Here is a 14186-nt window from a genome sequence, read left to right as displayed (position 1 = left end):
TGATTATCAATTCTTCTTCACAATTTAGAGATTGCAGCTCGGTGAGTCTGTTCCATGCTTCTTTATATGCCAAGCCAACGGGGGTTAGTTTGTACAGAAAACATGGGTATATTATGGAAAACAGGAACAAACCAGCTGGCCTGATAGAACAAACTATGCTCATTTTGATGCTCTCCGGGGACATTCAATTAAACCCAGGGCCTGATAGTGAACTTGATAAAAGCATCTGTACAGAGTGTAACATTTTAGTTGATTGGGAAGATGAAGGCATTGAATGTGAACATTGTTGCCATTGGTATCATAGGGAATGTATCAATATGAGTACTACTGTATACAATCAACATATTGAGTGTGCATCGCTTGAGTGGTTTTGTGTCAGCTGCGATACACCATCAGTCTCCTCATCATATTTTGAAAGTGTGTCAAATGAAAGTTCTGATATAGATACCAACAGCTTTGAAAGCACGTCAGTATCATCTGATTCGGACAGTGAAATGATTAATGTGAATACTACTGAAAAGTCCAATAGACCTAAACAGAGAAAGTCCAATCTACCAAAGCACCCGCTTAAATTTCTCAACATCAATTGTCAGAGCGTTCGTGCTAAGCTTTCCCCATTTTTGGCTACATTGGACTCTGAAAAACCAGACGTTATTATTGGATCCGAGTCGTGGCTCAATGAAAACATTAAATCCGGGGAAATTTTCCCACCCCAATACCAGGTCTTTCGTAAAGATCGTGATAATGGTAAAGCAAGAGGAGGTGTTTTTGTTGCTGTCCACACCTCTCTGGTAGCTAAAGCTGAGCCAAATCTTGATAGTAACTGTGAAATAATCTGGTGTAGTTTGCACATCAAAAGTTCAAAACCAATTTATGTTGGAGCCTTTTATAGGTCCCAAGACACCGACTCTGATTATATGGACAATCTTCAAAGTTCGCTTGATAAAATCCTCGAAAATGCGCACGTATGGTTAATGGGTGATTTTAATCTCCCCGATGTTAACTGGGCTAACAACACATTCAAGCCCGGTGGAAGATATCCTAGACCAAGTAAGAAAATGATTGAAATTGCCATCAACAAAAACTATCACCAAATAGTGACAGAACCAACTCGAGAAAAAAGCATTCTTGATCTGTGTTTCACCAGTATGCCATCCCTTGTTCAGAACACTAAGGTCTTTGCTGGAATTAGCGATCATGACATTGTTGCTGTTGATACTCTTATAAAGCCGTTCCGCTCTAGACCCGTGAAACATTGATGGTCTAAATAAGGCCCTCACTGGTTTTTGCAATACCCTTACGGACGAGAAAATAAGTCAGTCTTCTGTTGAAGATCTTTGGAATGACTTTAAGGTTGCTTTATTTGCAGCCATGGATGAGTTTATTCCTAGCAAGATGTCGTCTTCTAATTATAACCTCCCGTGGGTGGATGGAACAATTAGACGGGCTATTCGCCGCAAACAGAGGATGTATAATAGGGCCAAAAGATCTGGCAACCCTGCTTTGTGGGATGAATTCAAAAACTTCGCGGTCAATAGATAGAAGTATTCGACGGCGTATCATCAGTATGTTTCGGAGTCATCGGCGACAGTCTTTCCACAAATAATACAAAACCTTTTTGGAACTTTGTAAAATCAAAGAAGCAGGAGGCTTTTGGAGTAGGAACCCTTCACAGTACACATGGCATTGCCGCTACATCGAAGGACAAAGCAGAGACACTTAACAGACCATTTCAATCTGTCTTTACGTGTGAGGACAATTCCACCTTTCCAGACCTTGGAGAGAGTAACATTAGGGAATTGCCAAAAATTAATGTTACAACAGAGGGCGTCGAGAAATTGCTCAACAATCTGCAACCGCAGAAGGCCCCCGGACCAGACGGAATATCACCTCGTATTCTCAAGTTATGCGCCTCAAGTATCGCGCCAATTCTTAGACCCATTTTTCAAAAATCTTTGGACACCGGCACTTTGCCGATGGATTGGCGGCATGCAAATGTAGTCCCAATTTTTAAGTGCGGTGATAGATCAATACCATCTAATTACCGTCCTGTCTCGCTTATGTCGGTGGTATGCAAACTTCTTGAACATATAATCTGTCACACTGTTATGGACCATTGGGAAACCAACGGGGTGCTACGAGACAACCAGCATGGGTTTCGTAAAGGAAGATCGTGTGAGACGCAGCTTGCTGCAACAACAGAGGACCTCGCTGAAGCATTAGACCAGAAAGGCCAAGTCGATTGTATAATATTAGACTTCAGTAAGGCCTTTGACAAGGTGCCACACCAACGGTTACTGGCCAAGCTTCGCCACAGTGGTCTTTCCGAATCTTTGGTTTCATGGATAGGATGTTTCTTAACAAAAAGAACTCAACAAGTCATAATTGACGGTGTCAGCTCGGAGAAGGTGCATGTTTCATCAGGTGTACCTCAGGGTACCGTCCTTGGTCCAGCGATGTTTCTCCTGTATATCAATGACCTGCCAGAAACAATTAGATCTACAGTGAGACTTCTGGCGGATGACTGTATTATGTATAGAAGAATTAACTCTGCTGAAGACCCAATCATCTTGCAAAAGGATGTTGACTCCCTCTGTGACTGGCAGAACCAATGGTTGATGAAATTTAACACCAAAAAATGTTTTGCAATGCACATCACCCACAAAAAGAATATTGTTGTCACCAACTACAAAATGGATGGGTCTCAACTTCAGACTCTGGAAAATCATACATATTTGGGTATCACCATCAACAACAAGCTCAGTTGGAATAATCATATTGTCAACACCATCTCCAAAGCTAACAGAACTCTTGGTCTTCTACGACGCAACTTTTACCACTGTAACCAAAATGTTAAAGCCACGGCATACAAAACGCTTGTCAGACCCCAGCTAGAATATTGTGCTACCATCTGGGATCCACATCACCAGATTTACATCGATGCTGTGGAAGCCGTACAAAACCGTGCTGCCAGATTTGTCAAAAGAGATTTCAGCCGTGATAGCAGTGTCTCATCCATGGTTCGTGAGCTTGAATGGAAGCGCCTGGAAGAAAGGAGGCTAAGCGCTCGACTGACTCTTCTATACAAAGCACATCACCAGCTCGTCTCCATCGACATCAGTAAATTCGACAGGACCCGACCAAGACATCGTACCAGACAGACCTCTTCCATTTCTTTTGTTCGACCTAAACCCAACAAAGACTGTTACAAATACGCCTTCTTACCAAGAACTGTAACCCAATGGAATATATTACCCGCTGACATCAGAGAATCACCATCCTTAAACGACTTCAAGACCAAGACCAACAACAGCAACCTACTGGACATCACAAAGGGGGCCCTCTTTTAGCTGCTTTGCTCCGCGTCTACACTCTGTGCGAGATACCCGAACAGGAGTTTGCACAGTAATCTACAGATGCAGATGCAGATGCATTGCGTGAGACAGCCCTGTTATCTATACTATTAAAGAGGAACTTGCCGATAATCGATACTTTGAAGAGGAACTGATCGATTCATCGGTATCATGTCAGAGATTATAGATGACAAATAAATTAATAAATAGATAAATAAATAAGTTCTAACATTTCCAGATGAATGGTAATTGCATAGATAAATAGATAAATTAATAAATACAAATAATTATTTGGATTTATTTGGTGGATCAACCAATGGTGGCCCGTCATTTCGTTGCCATGCTATAGGCCTACGCACATTAATACGCACACACGCATAGCAACCCAGCGGCGAGGACGCGTCAACCTCAAGACACAAAAATGGCAGTGACGGTACGAAAAATGCGACAGAGTAAATGCTATTACCGTTAGAAGATTTGAAGCAGTTATGTCATCATATTGAGGGGGGTCACCGACCATGGGGGGGGGGGGTGCTTGATGGCGCAGTTTTGCGGTCTTCGTGCGAATTTGCGGCAATTTTCCTGTGGAATTTTCTAAATTTTCAGACCGATCGGAGGCACATGCCTGTCCATATCACGCTACACGCAACTGATTTAAAGGTAGGCCTATGTAAATTTGTAATTTGAAAATAAATGTTGAGTTTTGATGGCGTTTGACTATAACTTGAGTAGGCCTAGAGTGGAAGAAAGACAGAGTAGGAGAAAGGGAAAGAAAAACCTAACGTAAGAGATATAGATAGAAGGAAAAAGACACAGAGAGGGAAAATGAGAAAGAAGTAAAAAAAAATGATGTGAGCAAAAGTAAATTGAGATAGAAGGACTGAGAACGAAGGAAAATAAGAAAGAAAGAAATGAAAGAAAAGAAAGGTTTAATGACAAGGAGCCCTGGCGAAAATAAATAAATAAATGGTGGGAAAGGGTAGGAATGAAAGAAAGTGAGGACGGAAGGATGTGTCGAAAAGAGATCAAAGAAAACAAAGAACGAACGAGCGAAAAGAAAGAAAGAAAGGGAAGTGACAATTGGAAAGAAAGAACTTAAAAAAGGTATGGCCTACCAAAAATACGCAAAATGGATTTGTGTTTTGGTCAAATTCTAATAGGCAAACACGCGTTATTGGGCTGGTAAAAGCGATATACCACTTGCCATAATTACCATTTCCCCACCCCACCACCTGAAGTTATACGCCTATGTAACTCAACCTTCGTGAAACCCAATGTTGCCATTATAGTATAGGCCTACATGATGAAACAGAAACAAATTTAAAAGAACGAACGAACGAACGAAAGAAAAGCGGCCACATACATGCGTGCAAAAGTGGAACAAATTCGCACAAAGACCGCAAAAATGGGCACTTTTTAGTATGGCCAAATATGAGGTTAATCAGAAACCCACATGTACATATGTATACGGCTCAAAATAAGCTAAGGTGTCATAAAAGTGTAACACACAATTATTTTTCCAGCTCTTTTCTTTTGGTCTCCAACCAGGTTTAAATTATAGTATGCACATATATCGTTCATAATACACTAAAAGAAAGATAAGTTACAGACCATTTACTTCACAAATTTAATTTTCTAGCCCTTGCGTACGTTATATTTGACAGACACAATTTTGACGATTTTCTGCAATCAAATAAAAATTTATAAAGTATTACATAAGGTATTTTGTGGTTATTTAGGTGTAGGACCTACAGCAACTGATTGTGGAAAAAGATGTGTCCAAATATTACAATAAGGAGGATAAATTGTTATAAATAAAATATGTGTGTCTGTCAAGCCATAACATACGCAAGATGTCTGTCAAATGTAACATACAGAATAATAATTTGGCAAAAACAGTAGTTCAAGATGGGAAATTGAATAAAGATCACATGCAGTTTATAAATCACATGTTTTAAAACACTTTTATAAACTCTAAACTATCATCATAATGTGAACATCAAGTGATTTTTAATTTTTTAAACGTATTGCGTATGTTACTTTTGACAGACACATACAAATCTTATGTATGTTACTTATGCATAAAATGTTTGACAGACAACACTTAACAATGGATTGTGTCATCAAAAAGCTTCTCCTCACAAAGTGATAGTGCCACAAAGCTAGGTGGAGCTAAATGCTATGTCATGTAGCATAATTAGCTGTATCACCCTAGTTTAGCAGGAATTACAGCACTGTCTTGCGTATGTTACTATTTGACAGACATTTCAAGAAAAATTTTAAAATTGTTATATATTCAAAAAAGATGGCAGCCACTTACAAATTGATTATAATATGGAGAAATGAAGTTATTTACAATAGATTTACCCTTTAGTTTATGCTTCAAGTCTTTGTTTATAAAAACTGAGGGACTTCAAAATCAATCAAAAGTTTGACAGACAATAGTAACATACGCAAGGCAAACTTTTAAATCCTTTTTTTGATCTGTTAACTTATAATTCATAATGCCTCTTTCTGTTTTTTTGATTGGTTTACTGCACCATTTTGGGAAACAGGTCACATGAATTTCTATAAGGATCCATAAAAAAAATTAAAAGCTGTTGAAAAAAGGCGTCTCTTGGCATGTTACAAATAAAAGTGTAAAATAGGCATTTTTACAGCTATTTTTATTTTTTATTATTTAGAGTGAAAGGATTTTACTTAAATTGTGTATGCTATGTCTTTACTACCTAAACTTGCCACTAAACTAGCAAATATTCCATTTCTATAATTATTATTTTAAAAAAAAGATGTCAAAATATATGGCTATAATATGACACCTTAGCATATTTTGAGCCATACAGGAAAGAAAGAAAGACAGACAGACAGACAGACAGACAGAAAGAAAGAAAGAAATACAACGAAAGAAAGACAGACAGAAAGAAAGAAAGAAAGACAAAGAAAGAAAGACAGACAGAAAGAAAGAAAGAAAGATAAAGAAAGAAAGACAGAAAGGCAGACAGACAGAAAGAAAGAAAGACAGACAGAAAGAAAGAAAGAAAGAAAGAAAGACAACGACAGAAAGACAGACAGAAAGAAAGACAGAAAGAAAGAAAGACAGACAAAGAAAGATAAAGAAAGAAAGACAGAAAGAGACAGACAGAAAGAAAGAAAGACAGACAGAAAGAAAGAAAGAAAGACAACGACAGAAAGACAGACAGAAAGAGAAAGACAGAAAGAAAGAAAGACAGACAGACAGAAAGAAAGACAGAAAGAAAAAAAGAAAGAATGAAAGAAAGCAAGAAAGAGAAAGGGTGAGAAAGCGAAAAGAAAGAATGGGAAAGACAAAAAAAGACAGACAGACAGACAGACAGAAAGAAAGAGCTAGAGAGAGAGAAAAGAAAGAAAGGAACAAGCAAGAAAATAAAAAGGAGAGAAATGGAACGAAATAACGGGAAGTAGTGGTGTGCGCAAAGGGGGGGGCGAGGCGGGCACATCCTCCCCCCGCACTTTTGTTGGTCATTCGGGGATTTGTGGGAAAAAATTTGCCCTTCACACTAATAATAGAAACTCCATGCGGAGAACTGAACAACTTCCCCCCTTTCAATGGCGCACGCCACTCACGGGAAGGCAAGAAATGGAAAGAGAGAGAGAGAGAAACTGAAATAAAAAAGGAAAGACAAAGAAAAATAAGTCAAAAGGGTGTTTGGTACACAAATTACGCAAAAGATTATGCTAAAGGAAATCGTTTGCAAAATGGAGGCAACAAATTGTACCACATCACTGACCGAGTATAGGCCTAGGCCCTAATAATTGAGCTGTTAAATCGATACCAATTGTCATGATTACCATTTTCCATCGTTTATGCTAACCGCTCCCGTTTACTAAGCGCTCCCGTTTACTCATCTAGCGGGGGCCCGCGCGAAGCGCGGGTACCCCATTACAACAAGTTAACATGGGCAAGAGGACAAACTATAATTAGCTGATACCCCAATGCTTAATTTACATATAGCCAATCACAGTGCACTGCTGTTTCAGTAGTAATGAATAAACAACAGTTGTTCGTTCAGCTATCACGCATTGACCTGATGTGACCCCATGCGAGTAATCAATTTCGTATGTAAATGAGATAGAGAGGATCGCACCGCGCATGCACATCTATCAGACTGCTGTGGCAACGCACAAGCAAATGAGCAGAAACTACAATCATTATTTGGGGAGGGGTGACGTAATTGTGATGCCCTCGTCCAGATCCAGGCCCCGCATGTTATTGCAAAAACGCAAATAAATGGAATATTTTTCTTCTTTAATATCTGATCGTAAATTGTAAAGGCCTACGGAAAAGAAAACCAATAAACAGCATTTCCAAAATACAAAAAACTAGGCCTATAAAACCCCGGTATAAAACATCAAGTCCGCCATTACATTGTATGTGTATTATAGTAAATGAATATTTTATTTAGTTTATATTCACAGATTTTATTTCAACGTAATATTTCCCAAATTTTAAAACCTAATTTTGGAATACTGATAATAATTCATAAGTCCTAAAGTAAGTCACGGTGCACGAAAAAAGAGAATAAAAACCAGGAACAAATTGCTTTAAACTATCAGTGAATATTATAGTACCATTAAAAATTGCACGAAAAGCGATATAAAAGAAACCCCAATTGAAAATGCGTTCACCCAGATCCCATTGTGTATATAATGACGTCATGCCATTCATAACGTAACTATCACGCCTCTGCACGGTGGGTCATTAGCATGTTATTTGATGGAATGTTTGAGATCGAAAGATGCCTATGAATATTGGACAGGTACCTATGGTAAAAATATGTCGAATGCCTTGATATTTGGCTCGAATGTGCTTTAGGGTCGACAGGAACTATTGGGCGTGTTACTATGACTTAGGAGTACATGAGTGACACATAAATCGACTCTGGCCGCTGAGGTCTTGCTTCATCGATGGGCAGTTCTCATTGCATGTGTTTTCAATGGAACTTGACCGAACAGAGGGTGGCGAGTTGTAAAAGTTATAGGTTTCGAAGCAATGGGTACATGCATATTTTTTTCACAAAAGAATACATGTTTGGTATTGATGGTTAGAGGAAATATTGAATTTACATAGGAAACAGTTAGACAGTTGCCTTTTGTATCTCTTTCCTTGTTGGAAAGGTATAACGTTGTGGAGATAGGAACATGTACGACCATCCGGGACCTACTCTGCCATGTTTGGCTGAGTAACGGTATATGCACACGGTCTTTTGTGCCTATGTAAATTATCCTCTGACAGGTATTGTGTTGAGAAATGACCTAACGACTTTCACGTGCTTGGAATTGTACCATTGACATTTATCAAATTTTGACGTTCGGACAACGATCGGATCTTTCTATATATGCAGATCATATTCGTTAGCCTGATATCTGGCCTTTAAACTTACCAATATTCTTCAGAAACTTGGTCATACTTCTTTACGGTATGAAATAGACGACATTTGTGTGATTTTGGCAATGTCAAAGGTTACGATAATTTGGACTATTCTACTTTACGGGGGAGTCCGAAAATGAACTTGGGCAGGGGCTGAAATGCATTTTTTACTAGCGCAATCTCTGTTTGTAACTAAAGCATTTGGAGTTCCAAGACAATCCAGCGTGTATTTTTTATTCCAACGGGCGGCCGGCCGGTCGGACATGCGTGAGTTATTCTCGTTTTATACAGGTGTTTTACGTTTCATGTTAATTTACTATTCCTAGTCCACTACTCCGTCATTTAGGCACCCCACAAGTAAAATGGACATGACGACCCCGAGATGTGGCGAGGTCATAATTGAAGACCGAATTAAAAAGACTAGTTTGCGCCTGACGTCAGGGCAAAGGCGCCGACGTGATTGGTTACTGACCTGCGCAGTACGGCATTTTTGGTCTGGTTGACAGGACGTCATTAGTCTTTTCAATTCGGTCTTCAATTATAGGGAAGATTTCGCATCAGGTCAAGAGGTCAAATGATGCCAATGATGTAAATAACGGAAGAACTGAACAATTCCTCCAAGTAAATGCAAGCGTTTTCACGGCAAATCAACAGGGATCGTCGAATTGAAGGTAACACAAATGGGTACAATATGTTGGTCAATATTGAGGTTCATTTAAATAGGTAGGGAAAGTGTGCATAAATATGAAAAATATGTTTTTTCAAATGGAATTTTACAGCTCTTGCGGTGACCCACGAACACAATGAAAAGGTCAATTTTCATCATTTATTTGTTCTGTTATGCTTCAACCATCTCCAACAATTTTTTCAATGTAAGTGCCTCTGGCCCTAGTGGAAGTAAAAACGGATACTATGGCCAGAGTTCTAGGGCTAGAAACAGTTACTTTATCAAAAATTTGTTTCTGTTGGGAACAGGAGATTCTCAAAAACGGGGTACATGCATTTAGCCCATACCAAGCTATGCATGAAATACGGCGTGTTATTGACAATGTGTTTTGCATTGAAGGATGTCCATTTACTTGTTGTAATGCGCTAGTTATTATTAACTTGTGTCAAGAGGACAAGGTTGTCGAATTTTGATCCAATTGAAATCGGTACTGAATTGAAATATAGATGGATAGCTTAACACTAAAACACATCACTTTTCAAGTTTACAGTGACCTTCGTAAAGTTCTCATTTACTTAACTAACACAAAAGAGATTCATACTCACAGTATCCAATTGAAAAAAATAAACTACAGTTTTTAAATTTATCGAGAAAGCTTGGTCGCCATTTTTGGTCACCATTGGTTACAAGTTGAACAAGAGAGGGCGTGCAATCAAATGAACTGGCTCAGGGGAGGGAGGATGGCATGTGGTAAAATCAGTTAATTTTTCAAAAAAATCCTGAAAAAATCTTTTTTTTAGTGAGCAGTTTGCTTTATTACTGTGTTAAATTATGAAGAACGGAAAAATTCCGAAATTACAAGATATCGCGATTCGCGACAGGGCCCATTGGCAGGCCGGGGGCCGGGACTAGCAATTTTTGGGACCCGAGTTGGAAATCACGGTGCACCGAACTGGTAGACATACTTAAGTTCCGACGGGAGGGGGTAGGTGAATTTGCACTTGCCTTACGACTAAGGGGCTCACTTTTGACCCGTTACCGGGGGGGGCCCATGCATAATTAGCAAGCCGATTGTGCTTGTCCGAGTGATAAAGCCTCTGTTTTTCTGCATAAGTTGAATTGCCCGACCCGATGACCCCTTGAAACTCTTTTTTTTATATAGAAATTTACCACTTGCAAATTTTTGCACGAGAAGCACGCATTTTAAACGAATTTAACATTTTTTGCAAGATGTTAAGAAACTTTTTGGGTATAATTTTATAGTTCATGATTTGTTTTGCTATCTACTGCAGATAGCAATTTAGGGCCTACACAGCAAAAACACTGTTTAAAATGTCGCTGTTTAAAACGATGTTGTTCAAACTTACGGCATTGTTTAAAAGACGGTCCTTGAATTTTAAACAGTGTGTGTTTAATTCATGAATAATACCAAAAAGGGAACTTCTAAACAACATTTTTGTGTTCTGAATCATTTTAATACATCAGTCACGTTTTGCATTTTTGTTTCTTTATTTTATTCCCATCACGTTCCTGATAATTATCTGCTATCCTGTTAGTGTTTTAAATTTTTATCAACTTCGTCATTTTAGCATTTCTTTATAGCTTTGCATTCGTCTTAGGGCGTGTTCACATTACACCATGTGGGTTCGTACCTAGGTAGTGAAGTGGTGTCGATCCACATCGAATCCACATTGAGTTCGCGTTCACACTACCAAGCTAATCTACATCGAAAGTGGGTTATGACGTAAGTGGAGCGAATCCACATACCCGGATGTTAGAACGCCCCGGAAGTAAAGCGCCGTTACCACGCAGCATAAATACCAAATTTCGTAATGCCATCACCCCAGAGAAGCAATTAGTGGTAACATTGCGGCGGTTATCGACCAACGCCGAATACAGAACCATAGGCCATTTAATTGGGATTGCCCGTAACACGGCCTGTCTGATCGTAAAACAAGTAATTTATGTAAGCTTATGTTGAGCATGCTGTGGACTGAAATATTTTTTAGCATCTATGAAGTCAATTTCCAGTGAATACAGTTCGTTTTGTCCCATTGATGTTCACCATTTCGGCCCGTACGACCACAGCCACTTCCGGTATATGTGGAGTCGATCTAGATCGACTCCACATTATCGTGTTCACATTACGAAATTTAACCCACCTCCTAGGGTCGAAACTACCTCAACCAGGTAGTTTCGATCCACATTGTTGATGTAGGGTCGAATCCACTTACTTTGTGTTCACACTACATGGGGAAGTGGTTTCGATGTAGGGTCGACTCCACGTCCCTACATCAAAAGTGCCTGATGTGATCATGCCCTTATTGTCTTTATTGTTTTTCCTGAAATCGCACCCAGCTAACAGCTAGAACGCGTGTTAGGCAATGTTTCTTTGGAATATTTTTCATGTTTTTGCTGAGTAGTTTACACCTACATTAGTGTCATCATTGAACAAAACATCCAAGACTGGTTCCAAAGATCTGATCTTATATGTGATTTTTGGTAAAAAATGTGAAAAATGTGATTTTTGGTAAAAAATGTGATTTTTGGTCAAAATGATTTTTGGTAAAAAATGTGATTGTTGGTGAAAATGTGATTTTTGGTCAAAAATGTGTTTTTTGGTCAAAAAAGTGATTTTTGGTAAAAAATGTGATTTTTTGGTCAAAAATGTGTTTTTTTTTCAAAAAAGTGATTTTTGGTCATGGCATGGCAAAAAAATCACACCTAAATAGACATACATGGTGACTTCTGCATATAAAGTATTATGAACTGTGCACTCTATGAAGAGGTTACAGACCGATACACAAAAACCCTGCAACTCGAATCCAGGGTACCGATACACAAATTTATCAGACAGCCAGGTTATGTACAAAGTATAGGATGCAAGATTCTGAAGACATAATAATGAAGTTGATCGGTTATTGCGTTGGACCTGGAGAGTGGATTAACGAATTTGCTTCCGCCCGGACAAACAATCAAACAAATAAACAAACAAGGAAACAACAATTTGGATGATAACATAAGCCCCATATATATGTGACGTGTTTATATACTACATCAAACCATTTTGTACTGCAATGAATGATGGTAGACAAGTAACTACTGTAAAAGTTTAAATCATCATAAACTTTGCTATTAATATTACTGTTACAATCACTACAGGAGTAATAAACTACATACAAAAATCATGATAATATAATAATCACTAATGCTATGTCTATGTCTAGAAAACAAGATACATTTTGCTATTACAGATATAGCTCATGTGTTAAAGAAGTATTTCGTGATCCTAGCATCCCCTTTTTTATGACAATTTTAGATAGTAGACCTACACCAGATATGAATGAAAAAAGCTTATTTCCAAAATTCCAGTTGACTCTGATTTTGCATAACAGTTATGCATGATTATGTGCATTACACTGCTCCATACACCACTGTGTTGTAATTTTGTACATAAACAATAAACATTATGTAGCCAGAGGTTTCCAGTGGTATAAAAATCTCAACTTTTTTTGAGAAAAGTGGGGATGAGGCTGTGGATTACAGAATGCCCCTTTAAATTCTAATAATTTAAAATTCTTATAACATTTGGGAAAAGAGGAAACAGAAAATGTTTATACTGGATAGTACTAACTCATTGGGATATTCCATTTAATATCCACACCCCCCCCCCCCAGGAAGATTTCACTGCCACATCAATCCAACTAAAAATTTATACTAAGTTTATGTAAATTTCCAGCTGAAAATGTTTGCACTTTATCAAATCCAGTTGAGTTTTGCTCAATTTGGCCTAAAATTTGACAATTTTGTCTGGAATTTCATTTAATATCCACACCTCCTGTGGAAGATTTCACTTCCACCTCAATTCCAGTTGAAAAAGCTTTAAAATTTAAACTAGGTTTATGTAAAATTCCAGCTGAAAATTTATACTAGGTTTATGTAAAATTCCAGCTGAAAATGTTTGCAATTTGATATAATCCAGTTGAGTTTTGCTCAATTTGGCCTAAAATTTGACAATTTTGTTTGGAATTTCAAAATCTTGCACACCTTTCCCGCCTTTTTATGGATGAAAATGGTTGGATTTGGAATAATGTAAACAGTTGAATTTGGTTGGAATTCCAAAATCTTCCAGTGGGGGTGATGTTTTCGAATGGAATCAAATGGAACGTCACATTGTATAAAAATAATATTAACATTAAGTGTGCAAATTGCAATACAACTACTGTGAATTCTTTTTAAAATGCACGCTTTTTGTTTTGCAAACAAGGCCTGATGACTGAAGTCACATCCAAAACATAAGTCCTGTGATTATGCTTGAAATTTCAAAGGATAACATGTGTCTCTATGTAACAGAACCATGTATTGATTACAATATTAAATCATGTCTTCATTAAAGGCCTATTCAGTGATGCAAAAGTGTTAAAAAAATATATTGTGCATAAATATCCGGGGGGGGGGGGGGGGTTTGAATTCTGGCTGCCAAAACATGGCTTTTGGCTAGTCCGACGAGTAGGACCTTTTTTTCTAAGTTACCAGACTATACACATTTCGCACTATGATCACTATCTCACATGGCGCAAGAAAGACAAATCACGACTTTCTTGAGCGATCACAGTTAGAGTATATAGTTTGTAACTAAGAAAAAAAACAGGTCCTACTCGTCGGACTACTTTTGGCTTGTAAACCACTGGATGTTAGCACTAAAAATGCTACTAACGAAGGTGCAAAATACTGAATTGCAATGATTCTATAAGTTTCC

The 14186-nt window shown here is 38.2% G+C and overlaps 1 protein-coding gene across 1 annotated transcript in view; it reads right to left on the bottom strand.

Moving 5' to 3' along the window:
- LOC140135899 (uncharacterized) overlaps positions 1–10117 on the bottom strand; it is a 101924-nt gene extending 91807 nt beyond the window's left edge. Inside the window, 1 exon segment of the mRNA XM_072157564.1 lies at positions 10033–10117. The gene's annotated coding sequence lies outside the window, so the exon portion shown is untranslated.
- Positions 10118–14186: the final 4069 nt, after the last annotated feature.

This window comes from Amphiura filiformis, chromosome 16 (genome assembly GCF_039555335.1).
Source record: "Amphiura filiformis chromosome 16, Afil_fr2py, whole genome shotgun sequence".
NCBI classification, from domain to species: Eukaryota; Metazoa; Echinodermata; class Ophiuroidea; order Amphilepidida; family Amphiuridae; genus Amphiura; species Amphiura filiformis.
The sequence above is the reverse complement of the archived record's forward strand: the minus strand, read 5'-3'. Positions and strand labels throughout refer to the sequence as shown.